A 20,143-nucleotide genomic window follows, 5' to 3' on the forward strand; every position below is an offset into this window, starting at 1 on the left:
AAACTCATTACAAAATCGCCCACAGTAATATCAATGAATAGGTATTGAAAAGAAGCTTGAAGGCACAGTTTAATAGCGTTTTCACTCTCAACACCCACTAGTACTCCTATATATGGGAAATATGGGAAATAAGAGAATGAGTTTGATTGGGTAATTGCAAGTATGCCAATTATCAAAACACAGGAGCTTGGATGGAAAAATGTTTTTCTGAGCTGTTCATATTTAGCATTGTTTCTTATTACTGGGTCCTCTGAAATTATGAGGCAGTGAAGGACCAAATTATGTGACATGTTTGACAAAATTATCTTCCAAGGAAAACAATAATTGTGACAAAACTGTCTGGGCAAAGTTCCAATACATTAGTACCAGTTGCACATCTAAGTTAACCCTTGCAAAGGTTCTGCCACTGGTAGAACCAGAGGTAGCACTTTTTGTTTAGAATATTTTAATCCTTTTGAGGTGGAAACATTTTTTGTGAATTCTACAAAATATTCAGCAGATGGTTGTTTATGTGGCAAAGGCGGCATCTCCATAGTTATGTGGGAAATTCTGAGGCCGCATAATCCCAAAATTGCAGTCGCCCTGAGCATTGCTGTATACTCTTATGATGCAAGCATCCCTCGCAGTGTACCCAGCCACTTTACAAGTGCGTTGAAGAATCTGAGTATTTTTTTTTTTTTTAATTCATGAATAATCTGTGCGTTTGTTACAAACCTTCGTTGCATGAAAGGCAAATGATGTGCTGCTTCTTGTACATATTCTGTTTACTGTACATTCCGGGAGACATTGGCTACTTTAGCAAAGCCTTCCAGTTCAGCAATAGAATTTCATCCTCTTTTGGAGTGTTCTGGCACTGTACCATAAAAACCTTATGTTTAAAAAGGAATGCCTTAACTGGTAGCCAGTGCAGCTTTCCTAATGAAAAGGGATGCGACACAGTTGTGTACCCTTTTGGCACTACTTTTTCACAGCAGCAGTGAAAGTATATGTACAAATCAGTAGATTTAATTAGTGCATCCCAGTAGTCACAAGGACTAATTCCACAAAGTTGATTTTATGACAATTAGGTCTTCGTTACTACAGTGGAACTTGAGGTTAGTGTAGAAACCTTCGCAAGGTTTTAATAGGCATGCAAGCCATTTCTGTATATAAATATCTGAGAACATATCTGAAATGTAGAACATTTTGTTTAACCCTTTATACCTGGCACTCAAGCAAAGGAATTCCAATTTCGATTCTTTCTTCCCAATCAATATCTAAGGGTCCGTAATCAATCTGACCTTTTCCCTGTTCTGCAGGGCAGGTATTTGACTATCTTATGCTCAACGGTAGTCAATTTACGCAAACTGGAAACTAGAACCTCATCGGTATTTTGTTTGACATCATATTCGCAAGGTCCTCTGTAAGTTGTGAGTTCTCCCCATATTGACTCACCACCCATCAAGATCTATAAAAGGAAAGATTGTCTTTAATTAATTACGAAAGAACACGTGGCTCTTTAAGGGTATACATAAGTGGCCTGCGGTGGGAGAGCTTTGGAGTATCCAAACTTTTCCATAATATGAGGTGACTTTCCAACAATTCTGTGGTTTTCTTCCCATATGGGGGGAGTCCAGTATGACTTTAGAAGATGTGCTGTCAGTGGTGTGAATGGGTATATGTGGTACTATATTAATTAGTAAAATATGTCGGCATCATTGATCTGTTGGAGAACGTCCTCGGTGTTTGGTGGCTAAGCCTCTGGTTGTGCAAAATGTCTTACACATTTTGAACTTTGATAGGAATGCTCATTACCTGCCACTTGAAACTGCGTTTTTTTTCAATACTACATTTTTATTGTAATGCGTGGTCCTTGCCGAAGGTTGGATGAGCGCTCTACAGCATAAAAACGATCAAGTAGTAAACAAGTGCACATCAGTAAATGTTTAAACAAAAATGTACAATTCAATCACTTGTCATACAGTCGGATAGTAAGGAACTGTAAAACACTGGTGTAGGAAACATTTGGACAACAGTTTCCGTTCTTTTCTGAAAATGAAAAGAGGGGGGGAGCAAGACGAGTGTTGCAGACGGGAATTCAAGAGCTTCAGTAGACAAAGGGAACCAGCCTGGTTGTCCGTCTATGATTCCCTAACCAAAGAAAGACCGAGGCAAGCAGGAGACTTGCTGCGAGCAGTGCATGCTGCGTAAGAGGGTTGTTGCAAAAGAACTGCCTAATAAGTGACGCAGGTACATTTTAATTGAACGCGGGCTTCTAACTGCAACCACTGTAGAGATGTAAAAATAGCCCACAGTCGTTCTAACCACAGAATACAAAACAACTAAGTGGCAAAAGAGCATACCTTGGGACCCCAGTGAGAAGAGCATTACCGCAGTGTGATGAAGCAACATCTATGATTATATCGCCCTGGAAAAGCCTTTGCTGGAAGAAACATGCATAATAGAGAGCTGGCACTGATTGACCTGTGCTTTTCTGGCAGTGTAGCTACAGGGGGTCCCCTCAGCATAGCACCTGGCCTGAATAAGTCCAGAGGAGGGGTCCCCTCCGTCTGCTTTGCAAGGGGGGTGGGTGGAGGGAGGCTCCAGTTTCGTTATGGCATAAGTAACTCCAAACCGGTCTTGGACAGTTTGAGCCTCGTCATTAAAGTGCGCTTATGTCTAAAGTAACTGCGCATAGTGGTGGGCCAGGGCCTAGCCTGCGTCTCCAAGTCCTTCACCTATCACGCTGCTGGCAGCCTCATGTCTTGAACACATCTAGGGCCCTACCACGTGTGCCATGGGGCCGGACACTTGTCTCCTTGCACGTGTTTTTTTTTTATGCTGCTCTAAAGTCATGAATCATAATCTGTTTGCATATCAGTCACAGAATAGCGGCATTCGGGATCGTAAATTGCATTTTGATTTGAAAATCATCCTAGTGTAGGACTGGAGATTTCTGTGCCTCTAGGTAGCCCTGAACACTCCCCTGGGGTCGGACACTTTAAAGGTACTTTACAGTTGGCATGCTGGAATTTAGCTATATGAGTTTATCGATTTACAGATTTGCTGCAAATCCATCCCCAGGTCAAAAGTTCTAGGCAAAGCAAAAAATGCCCCTTTTCAATAGACAGCGCCACAGAACCATAAATAGGCAGTGACAACCATCACCACTGTGATGTGATATAGCGGAACGCATTTGGGGATGAAGAGATAATGGCATATTTGGGGGGATTTTGGATATATGTTGCCAATAATCCCCTCTTAACGCCGATGTCCCACACCACTATTCCCTTCTCTGTTTTAATTATTGCTTTAATAAACATGGCTTTACATGGGTACCTTCCTTCTTTGCCATTATCTTCTACCCATTCTGTAATCCATGCAATAATAAAAGATTATGGATTAACTCTAAGCGTGCCCTCTAAAGAGTTGCACATCGGACAAAACACAGCAGTTTCAGAGGCGGACTGAGGGCGTCAGTTTAACTAGAGTTTCTAAAAAGAAAATAGAAAGCAAAGGGAGCGTGGAAGCCACCATGAAACGAAAAGGCATGCTCGGCCTGCGGGGACAAGGACGTTTGTGAGGGAATACGTTTAGCAAGATTATTTTTCAATCAACATGCCCAGGGGACCGTTTTTCAAGATGTAGACTAATCTGCGATACACTTGAGCACGTAAATACTATAAATGGTCACCTGGGAGTTACACAAGCATGAATCCTGTGCCCTGTACTTCTCTGGTAATAGTGTCAGAGCTGCGTTTTACAGCCTAATTAGACAGACGTGTGGCATATCCATTCCATCCATGGCTGTGCAAAAAAAAATATATGAATTTAAATTTTCTGAATTATATTAAGGCAACATAGGCGAACATTATATTTAATTTTACTTTACTGTAAAATTGATAAGAGCCCGAAAAGGTGATATAACAAAGAACTAAATTATACGCCATTAAGAATCCGTGAACTGCTTCTGATAATATATCTTCATGTTATGCAGACTTCCAGAGTGCACTTGACACGAGAGGGTACCCTGATCCTGAGCAGGTGTGATTCTAGACAAACGTAGGGCCTACTGGCACTACTCTAACAGCCAGGTTTTTATCTTCTTGGGAATTCAGAAAGTGAGAAGGAAGCTCTTATTTGTAGCAGCAGGTCGTTCCACGCTTCAGGAGTGAAGTAAGAAGCTGCTTGACCACGTATGTGTTTTTTTATTTACGTGGGATGTGTGCAACTAGCAGCCCAGATGAGCAGAGGTGTCTGATATGTTTGCGAAAGAAGATGCGATTGTTGAGTTATGCTAGGCAACTGTTATGTAGTGCCTTGGAAATGTGGCTGAATAGTTTGAATTGTGGTTTTTTTGTGTATGTGGAGCAAGTGGAATTCTTTCAGGTCTGGTGTGATGTGAGTGTGCGGTTGAGAGTGATTCTTTTGTTGGTCCCGGCACAGAGGGTGCTCCCGTAGTCCAGCTTGCTTGTTACAAGAGCATGCATGATGTTTTTCCGGGGACTTATTGAGAGCCATTTGAATATCTTCCTCCGTTTGTTCAGGGTATTGAAGCATCGGGCAGTGACGGTGTACCCTGGGGTGGCCCTGTCATCTGTTCTGTCGATGATGATCTCAAGCTTCTTTGGTGTGGGTGGTGGGAGTGAGTGTCAATCCTTGCTCTGTTGACCACCCTTTGACTTCCATGGTGAGATGCTCTTCCCAAAGATCATGTTTTTGTACTTGTCAGTATTCGGCTTTAGTCAGTTGGTCTTCACCCAGTGGGTGATTTCAGTCATGCCGACATTGAACTTGATGGGTGTCTTGTCCGTGAGAGAGACAATGAGTTGATGCTGCTGACTAGAGGGATCAAGTATGTGTTAAAGAGGGTAGGGATCAGGGAAGATCCTTGCAGAGCAGGGTGCAGGCATCCAAGGTGTACGTTGTCAGGCTGACTGACTGGGGCCTTCAAGTCAGGAAGGAGCCTGATCTATTGGAGTGCGTGTCCTTGAATTCCGATGTTGTGTAGACATTGGATGAGGATGGGAATGGGGTGGGAGTCCATGTCAAATGTCACAGCTAGGTCCAGGAGGATGAGAACTGCTGTCTCCCCTCTGTCCAGAATCATGCGGATGTCATCCACGGCAGTGATGAGTGTAGTTTCCTTACTGTGGTTGGGTCTGAAACCAGACTGAGTACTGTCAAAATGTCTGTGGTTGTTGAAGTATTCAGTGAGGTGTTGATGATATTCTCTATGACCTTGATCGTGAATGGTAGCAGGGAGATTGGTCTGTAGTTGATGAGTGTTGAAGGGTCTGCAGAAGATTTCTTCAGCTGTAGGAGGACAGTTGTGTGTTTCCAAGCATCTAGGAAGATGGCAGAAGAGGTAGAGGTTTTCAGAATGGATGTGAGCATGCTGCTGATGACTATCAGTCTTCTGGAGTATGCATTGTGGGGGCATAGGTCTCATGGGGCTCTAAGTAGATGGACTTCATGGTGGTGGTGGTTTCTTCTGGAGTGATGACAGGCCATGTGGTTAATAGTGGTTCTTTGGATAACCTAGGGAGTTGTTTGGCCCGGTCTTTCGGGTCCTGTTGCAAGTTGAAATTGTTATACATGTCTTGTGAGAGGGTAACCGAGTTGGAGATGGCCACTGGTGAGGTGAAATACCTCATAATGATGAAGATATATTTAGGGGATGGCATCGATGTGGTTCACCACAGTGGCACGTTTGGTAGTCCAGCTCATTTAGTGGTAGCGTCTCAGGGCAGATTTGAACATGTTCATGTCTGCATTGTCTTGCTTATTCTCCATTTGCCCTCCAGTTGTTTGCAGTGACTTCATCAGTCTGAGGTCCCTCGTGTCCCATCTGGCCCGAGTTCTAGATCTTGTTTTATTTCTGTGTTTGAGAGGGGCCAGGGAGTCTATGCATGAGGTGATCCGATGAGGTGAAATTCTTGATGGCATTGGGGAAGCTGTTGCTGTGTTCGGGTCGGTGGGTGTTGAGAACAGTGTTCCAGTCCCTTGCCGGAGATGCTGTTTCAGTTTTGGCAGGCAGGTCTGGTAGTCGTGCATATGCACTGGACAGGGATGGAGATACTGACAAAGCCTCTCTGGAAAAGTTCCTGTTTTTGGGCCACTGCTGAAAGAGTTATGTAACCTTACTCCCCTATAACAATCCATCCGTCTCTGGGCTTAAACTTATAAACACTGATTCACCATGCACAGCAGAGTGTATTCCAGAATCCAGTTTATGCTGTCTGGCCTCGTGCAATTCCTTCAGATTGGTGAGTGCTGCAAATTGACCAACAGGGTTGCATACCCCTCTTGACTTTAGTAGAACGTACTTCCATTTTTTCACAGGAAGTCCAGTTATTACTGGCAACTGAGGCCACAGAGAAGGTCCAGGAGGCAGAGAGGGACACCAGCTGCTAATTAGTTTTTTGGGTGCCAAAAGGCCAGTTGTGGGCCTTCTGACTACCTGCTTGTGGAAGGACAGGTGGACGTGACCCAGGTCTTGTCACCCTAGATACAGGGACTGGATGACTTCCTTGCAGCGTGCTTACTTTTATGTGCCCTTCCTTCATCCATGGTGGGGGTCAGAGCATTAACAGTTTTCTGTTCTACTCTTCGGCCTCACCTCAGCCCACTGAGTATTGAAGATGTAAGCTGTGGTCACTGGAAGCAGACTTGCTGCAGTCAATCGCAAACCAACTACATACAGTTGTCTCCTCTCTCATTCCTAGACTTCTCCTTCAACAAAGTTTTACCTGCTCCCTGTGCAGGGGACTCCCTTCATGGTGGTCGTTATTGGATACATTGGTGTTCAAGGCATTTCCACCCCCAAAGTCCAGGATACTCAGGAGAGAATCCCAGTGTTTTAGATGCATTGCTGAATTCCAAGAAGCATGGTTCTGAGGCTTCCTGGCCTGTTGGCCACATGCGTTCTGTGAGTGACAATTGTCAATTGGTACATAAGGGCCTTGAGGTTAGTTTTAATTTGCATTGGCCTTTCTGACAACATCTGCATCTCGAAGGAAGCAGTCCAGGATCTTTTGTGGTTGGTGTTGGACTCCAGCCTGACTTAAGACAGACTGTTCTCTACCCATTTCAGAGCTCATAGTATTGATGGACTCATTGTCTCTGGGTTGTAGCAGTCTTCGGGAAGAGATGGTGATTAGAGGAATCTGGTTCCCAGGGGACCAGAAACTTCATGTCGGCTAATTGGCTCTGAAAGTCTTCCCCCTATCCATCTAGTGGAAGCCAGTTCAAGTCTTAATATGTAACCCAGCTGCCACGTGTTACTAAAATAAACAAGGCTGTGTGGGGTCGCAGATCGTATGCCAGGATCCACTACATCTGTAGAAATGCCTAGATCTTCAAGGAGTCTGCCTGACTGTAAACGATTCAGCTAGATCACTGAACGGAGGCACGGAAGCTCAGCAGATGCCATGTGGCGGACCACAAATGGCATCTCCATCTGGACGTAGTACAGGGCATTTTTGGCTGTTAAGGCACACTTTGTTTAGATTTCTTTCACTGCTTCCTACGTTTCTTTCAAGGGGTTCCTAAAGAGACATGTTCCATCTACAGTTGAATGCTGGTCTTCTGCACGCCTTCCCAACTCTGTCTTTACTGCTTAGAGTTCTGAAGAAAATCAAGGCATACTGGGAACAGGTCATCCTGATTGCTCTGAACTACTGGAAAGGGGGAGTGTGGTACTTCAAGCTGTTGAGCTTAAACACTCACCCCAATCTGTCTACCTCTTAGGATGGACTTCCTATTTCAATAACAGTGCAGGCTTCTTACACCTCAATGCAAGGAGATTGAATGGCAGCAACTTAACAGTTTTGATTTACTGCCTGCAATAGTGAATATTACTCTTGTGGCTAGGCACTAAGCTTGTGGCCTAGTGCTGAGATCGTCTTGTTGACCCTCTACAGGACAGGTTATCTGGCACTCAAAGGTTTTGCCATGAGTGCTGTAAAAGATTTTGTCAACCATTTTGGCCTTTCTATGTTTGCTCGAATAGCCTTTCTTATTTAAGTCACCAGCTGTAACACATTTTTTAAAAGGACTTGGGTCCAATGTTTCCACTTAAACCTCTCATTTAACCTTAATGGGACCGTAACTTGGTCTTTGCATTCCTTAGCATTGCTGATGTGGACACACTTCAGACCTATACACAGTTGCTTGCTGAGATTGCGTATTAAAGCATTTTTCCTCAATTCAATTTTATCACTGCACCTTGTCAGTAAACTACAGGTGCTGTCGGTGCATCCCCACACACCATGTACTTCATTGACAAATTGGTGCTGCATACTTGAGCTTCATGTCTACTAAAAGTCATGTCATCCTTTCACATGGGATAGTCTTTCTCTCGCCTTGCTTTTGTCTCTGCCACGTTCCTCTAAAGAGAAGGGGAGGCTCCACTAACTGGAACCAAAGAGAACTCTCTGGTTTTAAATCAAGTGCACAAGACCTAGTGAATGACCAGTTCTTCGTGGGCTTTGCTTGTGCAAAATAGGGAGGGCTGTGCAGAAGGGAACCATGTGCAGGGGTATTGTTCTGTGCATAAAAAGCATGCCATGCCCAGGCCCATTAGGAATCCCTGGGTGGCCTATGGGCTAATTCTACCTGAATCAAGACTGCCACAACAACATTGGCAAAGAGGTACACTGTTGTTGGACACCTGACCGATTGCTACCTGGGCCTCTGAGCACACCTTCACAAGACATTACTGTCTGAGCCGTTAGGTCTGCAGGAAGACCAATTTTCCCCACTCATTCTTGCAGGACTTCCTAGTTTAAGTCCAGGCCTTAGACACCTCATATTGTGGGAGGTCTGCTTCTCCCAAAACATGGGTGGATTTTTTGTTTAGAAATATCCATCAGAAGAACAAGTTAAATACCTTTAATAGTGCTCTTTCTGACCACAGATTTAGCTCCACCCTCCCTGTTCTTTGGATCGGACCGCTAAGATTTAAAAAAATTATCCAAGTTAGATTCAGCTCATTGTCATCTTCATTCAGTCTTGGTTGAGCCACCTCTGAGTGTGAGGAAACAGTTTAAGATTGCACAGAGTTAGCACCTAGATATGGCTCTGGGCAGTCACTTTCAAAGACGATACGCACTTGCTGTAGAGTCAGATGGTACCACCTGCTGGTGCACAGGCTCAATTGCTTGAAAAATAAATCGAGGTCTAGTCAAGTGAGGAATCTGCATCATATGAAATTCAAACAACATCCAAATAAATCTGTCCTAGTCAGAGGAGAAGAATCTTCCACCTCCGTCGAGCCCTTTAGTTCATGGGTCCCAGAAAGTTTGATTGACTGGATGATGCTAGCAGACCCACAATTTGTGGGTACCTTCATCCCTAAAAATGACTGCTTCTGCAGCACAATCTTTATCTCTCTGCTTATCTTTCTGTCCTTTTGACTTCTAAGAGACAGTTGTCATCACTATGTCAATGAAGAAACCTAAGAAGTTCACTCTCCTGTTGTAGGTCAGCACTGAACTGTCCTACATATTTTCCACAAGATGTACTGCCATGTTGACATGCTTGTTGTTCAGATATATTATCATATGAACTAACAGGATCCTAACCGTCACCAGCATTAGTTGCAAAAGTCTTGACAAAACACCAATAGTATGAGGACAGCCCGAATGAGAGACAAGTGAACTAACTCACAAACCTGCTCTTTCCAAGCAAATTGAAGGACTCTCCAGTGAGTGTCAAAGACGAGAATGACCAGGTACACATTTTTTAGGTCCAGCCTTGCCAGCCAGCTCCCTTTTTGGAGAAAATTGTCAAATGCCCTGCATATATTACCTTGTGGCTGCCATAATGGTGTATAGGTGTTGCCAGGTTGCTATTATGCTGTATATACGTCATAATTTTGTCTGTTACCCTAGATGGCACCTGTAGTTTAAAATTGTCTTTGTCTCCCCAGTGGGGACAAGCTGCTAGTGTTTTTTGTAAAGATAATGAGTTTGACAGTGCCTGATTATTTCAGTGCAGTGGCAAACGTCTGACTGAGGCCACCTGGTGCTCTCTTCTGGGCCACATAATCAATTAAATGTGACATGCTGGTCCTGGGAGGAATTTCCAAGCCCCTCCCGGGTCCCATTGAAGGATCAAGCTGGTGGGCAGGGCTATGGGACGGGCTAAGGGCAGTTATGTCTGCACCCAGCTCCTTCCCAGCCATGCCCACCAGCTTGATCTACTTGTTCCTGTTAATTGGAGGTTGGAGGGTGGGAGAAAAGCATGAGAAGCTCATTGCCACCCAGCTCCCTACCACCATCCATTTCACAACACTTCCCACCCACAGAAAATTTGAACCAGAAGGAAGGGAATTGAAAGGGATGGACCACGATCATTCCTAGTCCTCCTCCTTTCAATCCCTACTTCTTGAATCAGTTTGACACAGCTCCCTCATTTCACAATGCTTTTCTGCACCCCAGCAAAGATCCACACACATTTTGTATATTTTTTTAAAGAAAATATTCAAGCTCCTTATATCTCCTTTCTGGAGAATAGACTGATAGTTCTATGTCCCAACAAGGAGCCAGACACTGATTGATATTTTTAATTTCTTATTGCAAGAAAAAATCCCCTAAGTATCTGACTCTTTCTGTTCAGTTCTCTGCCGTAGAAAGGCAGTCACTTTTTCAGTTTTTGTCTTAGGGTACAAAAGTGCCCATGCACTGTCTTCCTCTTTACTGGAGCACAGACACACTCGTCTGTGCCCAAGTGAGAAACTACATCATGCTTTTTGGGGATTTATTTTATGCCAAGACCATTCACATAGTTAGGAGTAGACATATAGAACCTGCAGTGGTTTGGCTCCTTTTGTACATGGAAGGAGTGAATCCACTTATTCACCATTAATAAGTGCGCTGCCTCAGGAACTGCCATTGTAATTTCTCCTTAACAGTGTACTTGTAACAATTGGATTAGGACATCCGGTGGTGATTGTTATTCCACAGAAGAGATCTTAATAATGAAGTCTGAGTGGTAATTTTCAGGGTACAGGGATGGAAAAGGTTTTGAGTATGTACAGATTTTTGGGTAGAGTATCCATCTTCATTAATGGGATTCATCCCATCATAGAGATTAGAAGTGATGTCCATGCTTTAGATCTAAAATGGACAACATCCATCATTGGCACAATGTTGTCTGTTCTATCCACTTCTGTATCTTAAATAAGCTGGATCCCCAGGTATTTATTATTAGATGTGGCAACTTGAGTCCCATGTTTGTCAGCCTATGCTTCCAGCTGTTCTCTCAGGCAGAGGGGATAAAGTTTCAACTTATACCAGTTAATTTTAATTCTAACTAGTGACAGAATGTTTTAAGGATCTCTAATACCCTGGTCCCCAAAGTGGCGGGATAATTGATATAAATAAGGTCATCACATATATTATATTTTATCTACTAAGCGTTAGGACCAGCGTAACCAGTAACTTTATCTGCCTGTCGGATCTTCTGTACCAGTGGTTTGATAACTATTGTGAATAAGATCAAAATCAAAAGGCAATGAAAACATGTATCCTACTCTGATCTGGGCAGGCAGCCCTATGTACACTGCCTTGATATTTGCCAAAAAGTTTGACTCGTAACCCATGTGTTCTAGGAGCAGGAACAAATAGTCCTGGACACATTATTGAAAGTCTTTTCCAGGGTAATAAATAATAAGGCTAAAGGAGTGCGCAACCCAAGACCCTGCTGGAGAGCATTATCTGGCAGTTGAATATTATGTCTAGTCGTTCTGTGATGCATGAAGCCTCTTTGATCTGGGTAGATCATACTGGTGATAATGGTAGCAAGAAGTGATAAAATGTTAACCTTTATCAGAAACCTATATAGGATGATAATTACCACCTCTCCAGGGGTGAAAGCTTTTTTTGAGTGGAACTATGATCTCTCTAGGTGACAGCTGCAGTTAGGGTATCATGGAAATGGCGGCACAAGCATAACTGTGGCAGAGTAATCATTACCCTTGGTGAAATGGAACAGCAGGAAAGCATTTTGAAGTGGGCGTCTAAGATGGAGGTGACATCTATTTTTTCACAGATGTTAGTTCAGTGACTGATGCAAATAGAAAAGCTCTTCCAAAATGGAAAAGGGTTTTGTCAGTCTGGATTTGCCAGTTTTCAGGATAAAATAAAAGTAGTGGTTAGGAGCAACGTCTTGCTTTTTGAGAAGTTGGAATGGGATAATTGTACCCAGAGAAAACTCTAAAATGCATACAAACTTATGTAAAGTGTTGTCATTGATCTATTTTGCAGTTTGTCAGGTGTTACTGCCATTCTTCTTCATTTTTTGTAGTGCAAAGTCTTGTCACAGTCTTCCATAGTTCACACCTGGACTTTACTGCCTGCTCTCGCATGAGAAGTATACTTAATCCATTTTGTTGTATTAAAGATGGCTTCTGCACTTGGGTTCACTCCAATACTTCTTTTTATAGCTCTTTTTTGCTGCTGTTACTCTTATGAATATTACTGCTAGATTTTACTGTTTTTTCAGTGACTTGTACGTCTAAGTGATGGTTGCCATTTTAGATGATTCTTTATTAAAGAACTACAAACTAAACTTGAACGTTCTTAAAAAGAGAAATCATTTGAGATAAAGCAGATGTCACCGTATGTAACAAGTGTAGAAATATATTTAATGCCAATGTCACACTGGGACCGACCCCAACGATATTGTATTCAAACAAATGGATTACATTAGTTAGAATGTGCATATTTTCAGTGAGATAACAGCCCTTGGCTTACATTTTCACCCATAACGGAGCAAATATTTACAAAGAAGCAGAGATCAATCCATTTTTTGTATAATACTTAGCCATGACATTTTTTTTCCCTTTTTGACCTTGAAATTGTTTTTTGATTGGCCAACGTTCATATTTTCATTTCCTCATCATACACACATTACACATGCATAGTAATGAAGTAAATGTTTCGGACATCATTACTTGCACATTTTGCAACCAGTCAGGTGCAATTTACATATGGGGTCAGCTTTGGTGTCCCTCTTTAATACTTGTTAAAAAATAATGTTAGTGTTTGTAATGAGAAGGAAAGAAACATATAATTCATTCAAGTAAAATGAGATTCCACTCAATTGTGTGTTTTAGGCCACCAAATTCAAAAGAAGAGATTTTATTTTTTTGCCTAACTATGTACTCCACAAGAATTGTTAAATGAAAGAAAACAACCTTCATGGTTAACTTCAATTGAACAATATGGATGCTTCTCCTTCTGACATACATGTCTACGTAGAACATATATGAAAATCCTTGTTAGTGATTCTTATTTGTACAAAGAAAATGTACTTTTAGATCTGGATTACTGAAACCTGAAGATAAAGATCAATTACACCATGGCTAAAAAACGAATACAAAAATCTTTGACATAAGTGTAAATTGCACCGTCATAGTTTTCGGTTATCATCAGTGATGTTATGTGTGAGGTCATAATCAGAGCATCACAAAAGTGCAAGTTATACTTATGTTAATTACGCATAACTGGCGAATTCCATTGGTATATTTTTTTTTAACCAGTAGTGTTTTTTTTTTTTTAATGAATTGAACTTCTAAGGCTTTTTTAATGTAAGTTAAAATTTTACTACCTTCCTCACGTATAGTTCCACTGTAAACCTTGTATTTATCAGTGAGCTTCTGTTTTTTTTTGTTTTAGTTTTTTAAACATAAAGTAATATTATGATACTTTTGCTACCAACTTCTCACTTGGGAGAAGGGTTGAGGGCAAGGCCTGGCCTGCAGCTTGGCCCTGTGCCCAACCCATAGGTATGCATGCAAAAGTAATATTATGATACCTTTGTGACCAGTCTCTCACATGGGGGCAGGGTTGAGTGCAGGGCCTGCAGCTAGGCCCTGTGTCCAACCCAAAGGCACACAGGGCCAAAGGCCATAGGGGTGGTGGCCCTGCACCCAACCGATCAGCTTGAAAGGCTGTGTGCATCGGGTGTAGGGAGATTGGCAGAGTGCCTTGTTGCCCTCAACCTGTCAGCGTGCATGGCCATCAACTGTGTGCGGCTGAAGGGTTTGTTGGGGTGGGCGGTGTTGGGCGCAGTGCCTACACTCATCCACCTGCAAGTGGCCAAATCCCCCCACCGCAACAGACCCCCACACCTCTTCTTTCAGATGTTTTTTCCTTCCCACTGGACTCTTGCTGGACTACTCTGGAGTCTTACAGGAGCATACAAAGGACTACCCAGGCTCGATCATAAAAATCCCCCCAAAAATTCTTCTTGATTTTATTTTACTCCAGAGGGTTACCCTGACGTGCCAAAGGGGTCATGGTACTCCTACCCCTCCTCTAATATCTTATTCCTTATACATTTAAAGGACACTTGGGCTGAGTTTTGTGTCTTGCAATAGCAGGTGCAATATTCTTTCATATTGCAACCAGCCCCTCACTTCCAGAGGTCTGCGACTTCCTCAGGAGCGAGCTGTCTGACGGGGGAAAAAAATCACTTGCTGGTCAGATCCCTCCAGTTTTTTTATTTGTCTCTCGCAGGACTCCTGCGGGACTCCCATGCACCTATGTGTCACTGTATATATGAATTTCGAACCTTAATTTCTCAAAAACTACTGAACTGATTTAAACCATATATAAAAAAAACAGGCTTTCTGGGTAACAATATAGCTTTATTTTGTGGTAATTCTGTTCAGCCTTTTTGAATGTACTGTTATCTAATTTTTCCTAGGAAAGATGCATGGGAATTAGGTGTTTGCTCCCCTGCCCCCCTTTTTTGGCCCGACTTGCCAGATTACTCAAACTTTTTAAGAAGGAACTGAGGTGGATGAATGTTCTTTGTAAAGTTTTTCATAAAGATTTGTCGTACCAAAGTTATTAACAAAACAAAAAATGCTCTTCCTATGGTAACTCTTGCTCTCACATCCGCCGCCCTTCCTCCACACCCAAAGCTGTCTCCCAGCCATACTTTTGAAATTCTGAAAAGTAGTTCTGAAAATTATCCATGATGCAAACTGTTCTTTAGCCGTGCATTTCTCACTCTTACTGTTGGAAGATAATATTTATATCTAGTGTCATATATTCTGTTACATTTGATCCATTTTTTGTTTGGTAGCTGGTGGTTGGTAAGCAGTGAAAATCGCGAACTGAATTAATTCAATAGTTGTAAAATAATGCAAAGTTTTCTCTTTTTTTGTTTAAAGAGATACTTTTCCTTTTTGAAAAGTTCAGGTGTAATTAAGAGAGGCAATCCCAGTGTATTTATTGCATCAAAGGTTTCTTCCCCAGTGACCTTCACATTTGTGGCGCAGCATGGATGCTTCCAACATTTTGAGCTCTGGCAAAGTGCATAACATTAACTTTTAATCCTCTGACATTTCTTTGGGGTAATCAGCAGGGCTACCTACATAATAAATTAGGTCTGCCTAATTATAGACTCTTAGTTTCTTTTTTCTTCTCACTTAAAACTACATCTACTATTTAATTGAAGTAAACCAACAGTTGTGTCTGCCCTTTGTGTCTTTAACAGTGTTTTGTGCGTCTGAATGCCTGCTATTCATTGCGCATCACTATTATTTTCCTTGGAAAAAAGTGACTGATATGATGGTATTTAAACATCTAACCCGTCATTTTTTCAGTTTGCTGTTGCTGAGACAGTTGGCCCCTGCCATTTTTCCCAAGCGCTGGAAGAGAATTAAGAAAAATATTAATTATTTCTGCATTTGGTGGACTCCTCCATGACTTTCTCATTTGTTTTCTTTCCTTTGAGGAAACATAAGCTATACATTTACAAATTGAATGTTTTCACCATTTATGTATGTATTATTTGTCTAAGATTTAATACAAATAATAAAAGGCAGGGTTATAGAAAATATTAAACTTAAACTATTGAATATTAAACGATAACACATTCAAAAACAAAGAATGGTATAATTTAAATGGTATTATTTAAGTAGTAAATATTTTGAAAGCATTGCAAAACTGTCTGCAAATAATAGTTGTAAAAGTATTGGAAATATTTTTCGAAAATTAAAGAGGTTTAAATTAACTTAAATAAAGTAGAAACACGACCCAGCCCGCTTCTGGATTAAATTATATTAATTTGGTGCTACTTTTTAATGAGGGACAAATGAACATTGTCATTAATTTAACAATTGTTGGTAAATCCAATACATCTAGGTTGGCTCTCAACCTTTTGGCTTAGTCCAATGCTTGTTTTGTTTTACATGGTTTTTGCAAAACTTTATTATTGCGGAAGCCAGGTATCATGAATCTAAAAAGTGTATAAAAGCAAAAAGATATTTTTTGTCTCAAAAAAACCTATTGCCATCGTATTCCCTTGCATGTACCGTAACTACTTTGTGTGTGAATATGCTCATTGTGAAAGGTCAGAATCCCATCACTCCCTGTGAATTTAGCCAGTGGCTTAATGGGGCTGACCCACTGCCTCATGCCTTGTAGTGTAGTGGGGCAATGGGTTGAAGAAAAATATGAGTGACTCAGTAGCCTACCAATGGGTGAAGAGGGCTGGTTAAAAGTCTCTAGAAGTATGTAATGCGTATATTTTTTGGAGATTCAAAAAGTCCTGTCTAACACCAGACCTAAACATATTCAGTAATATAGGTCTGCTGGATGCTGTAAACATACATGAGTACCAGTGAGAAAGCTGCATGAGCCCTATATCATAATTAGATCAACACAAATGGAGTTACTGTTGGTTTCTGTGGAGCTGGGTGGGTAAATGATATACTTTCAAGGTACAGTATATAGTTTACACACACAGCAAGATATACTATATATCTAAAAAGGTACACATTGATCATGACTCCTGTCAGCAGGCAGTTCGTTGAGACAGAAGATTAATTGTCCACTCTTGTCATTCTCCTTCAGACAGCAGTTGTTCTCATAGAAGATTAAGGACATGCTGTCTTTAATTTATCAGGATGCATGTTCCTATGTAGAAAGGCTAATCGACGGAAGGACTGAAATCTGGATGTGGTGCTGTTTTTTTTGGATGGTTGGTATGTTTCAGTTGGTTGAGAACAGATTAAAAGCTGGTGTGTAGTGAAAGAACATAGGAGAGAGATAAACAAGCTGATCTATGTAAGGATGTAAAGACTGGTATGGACATTTTTCAAATAAGCATTAACAAAGCCAGTGGTTTGGGGTTTTGTGTGCTAATGCATGCAGGGCAAGCACATTAAAGCCAGACAATAAAAATGGTGGACTGTATTGAAATCTGTCTAGTTGTAAAGTTAGTGCCCCATGCAGTCAGTGCAAGCAATGGAGTGGAGAAGGAAGGATGCAGCCGTTAAACTGTAAAACTGTAAACTTCGTACTTGTATAGCGCACTACTCACCCTTTAGGGTCTCAAGGCGCTGTAAGCATACTGCTATGGAACCCCTCCTGGCTTTTTCCTGTGAGGTGCCTACTCCTGGGCAACCTCAAAGGTGAAGCCAGGCATCCCAGCGCTGTTGGGGCCGTTGTGGAGATTAAGCAAGCTGTTGCCCAGAGTTACAGAGTGGGACCCATGAATTAGATTAGGCACCGATGCGAGAATTATCAGGTCTCAGGAAATTGAGCCCAAGACCCGCCGAGGCGGGAATTGAACCCTGGTCCCGGGCCAGATTTCTGCATCTGGGTCTGCCGCTCTAACCATTGAGCCGTTAGCAGTAGGTGAGAGATAAATACTCAACTGGGCTAAGCAAATATGTGACAATCTCAAAACAATGACTGACCAAAGCTCTTTGAAGAAAGCCAGTGGTTGAAACAGGCAGACCAAGAGCCTATCCTATCTATTCTGTATGCTGTGCTGTTTAAGCTCAGATTCAAAACTTCACCTGTTTCTAGCAGAAAACCACCCGGCCTGATGTTGGTTTAGAAGTTTGTGATTAGCTGTGTGGAAGAAGCTCTACTTTTTCCAGCTGAGCATTCTTAAGTAGGTCACCGTGGAGACTTACAGTAATACACCATATTAAGGTGTTGCTTAGTGTATCTGGGCTCACATATAGATAAGGCACACTGCCCCCTCTGTGCCTCAGCACACACTTGTGTGCCGTATCACCTGCACTGGGAACAGTACATTAGTGAAAGACGGGCTGGCTATTTGAAGCCATCAGTCTGTCTCTCTCTGTGCTGCCAGTCGAAAGGGGCTCAGAGATCCCTCCTGAGGGCGAGTGATTAACTACACCTGCCTGCAGAGTTATAAGTGGAAGGCCACTGGGACCCTATCTCTTCGTGTGTCTATAATATGGGGTAGGCATAGAGGATCCCCTACCAAATGACGGAATGTCCCCTTGGGATAGTGCCAGTGGCTTTTTAGTGTCTTTGGCCCCTTCTGTAATGCCAAAGAGCTTCATGGGTGCAAAAAGCAGACTCCTGCAACTGTTGTGCCCCAGAGACACTTTCTATTATGTGGCCCCGAGATTTTTGGAAAGGGACATATAGATGAATTTAGTGGATATTCTACAGTTGGTATCCAGACTTAGATACTGGAACAGTGGCACTGGTATAAATGTTGTGGTTGAAATAATAATAAATGTCTAAAGTATACTAAAGTAAATCTTAAATTAAAAGCACTGCATTCATTTTGCTTCACAGTAAAGCTGGTAATTTAGGAAAATACTAGAGGCCAGTTATAATGTAGTTATTTTGGGTTTGTTACTTCCAATTGGACATGTTAAAGATTTTTTTACAGGAATATATCATTTCAACATTAAACCTGAAAAAGTTCTCTCTGTAGTATTCATGGGGAGAAAAGGGTATGTATGTGGGGAACCACATCAACTTGTCTGTACATGTACCCAAGCACATGCAAGTGCTAATCTCTGTGACAGAGCATTCACCATTAATTCTTAGTATGAGAAGTAATTTCTTAAAAATTGCAATTTGCTTTTAAAAAGAATGAGTGAAGTGCTGGCAGTTGGTTGTGTTGCAGCTTTGTTACAGGGAGTGTGTGTCATTACCAACATTCTTGTACTGGGAAAAGTGTAAAGTTTTTGAGCTGTAGTGTATGCAGCATATCTGAAGGAGGAGATGGTTGAAGGAATACAGATTTTGTTCAGTGTCTGTGTTGTGTTTTGTTGCAAATTAATATTTATGTAGATCAGGGGTCTCCAACCTTTTCTGTAATAAGAGCTACTTATGTTCGCCGAGCTACTTGTATTGTTAGAGATGTAGTAGCTACCACATCAGACAAGATTACGTTAATGGGCAACAAATGCAAAAATTACAAGTAGAGATCACTTTAGTGCATCAGGCACGGTTGCTTGCGGTATTGTAAAAATGGCTTGTCAACGTGGAATGTCTTTACATGTGTAATACATAACAGCCATAGGTGCAACGTTCCTGGTGCCAAGTTAGTATTATTTATAAATCTCCCCAGCAAGTTTTGATTTCTCACTAAGAATCAGCTTTAAATATATCTTGGAAATTCAACCATTTGTCTCCACACATGAGCTTAGGAGTTCTGAAAATACACACATTTCTGTCTCATATACATGCCTTTCAATTTAGGTGTACATATATTCCTTCAACCAAGCACAAGCTTCTAATTTACTTAATGACACTGCACACAGAAGAGCTACTTATAGGTAGCTGGAGAGTATATAAATGTAAAAACATGAATTGACTTAAAAAAATATTGTGGGTAAAGTTAAAATGTTAAGAAACTATTTAGATGAGGGTTGAAGCACTGCCTTCCGAGATGCCTGATCCCTGAGATTTGCCAACCATGGCCCTGAGCAATATTATCTGTTAATTACAAGGACAGCTGTTCTGTGGCAAGAGACTCTCAGGCTGGTTGAAGGAACCAGTGCTATTCTGATGTCCCTGTTTTCCCTGTGAGTGCCCCGTCTACTTGGCAGAAACCTAGGAGAGCTGGAGCACCATGGTAATTCTTTGGATTACTTCCCTTGGTTTGCATGAACGCCATTTAACTAAAAAGGAATCTCAGGCATTGTCTTGCCAGAACCCTGTACATGTACATTCCAAGGAATGTATGATCCCTTTAGGTGTGTGGGTGACTGGAGTATCTCTCCCATTCTGCGCTCTCTTGAGCTAATGCACTAATGTTGGAGGCCGGGGGCAATCCATGGGACTCCCTTGTCTTTGGGAGAGAAAAGTGTGAGCTGCAGCCCTGGCCTGTAGGGTTTCACCAACATGTCATCATGATCCTT

General features: G+C 41.9%; 1 protein-coding gene across 5 annotated transcripts in view; it reads left to right on the forward strand.

Moving 5' to 3' along the window:
* Positions 1-20,143, forward strand: part of CNNM2 (cyclin and CBS domain divalent metal cation transport mediator 2) — a 776,587-nt gene that overhangs the window by 219,676 nt on the left and 536,768 nt on the right. The window lies entirely within an intron of this gene.

The sequence above is a fragment of the Pleurodeles waltl genome, chromosome 6 (assembly GCF_031143425.1).
Source record: "Pleurodeles waltl isolate 20211129_DDA chromosome 6, aPleWal1.hap1.20221129, whole genome shotgun sequence".
Taxonomy (NCBI): Eukaryota; Metazoa; Chordata; class Amphibia; order Caudata; family Salamandridae; genus Pleurodeles; species Pleurodeles waltl.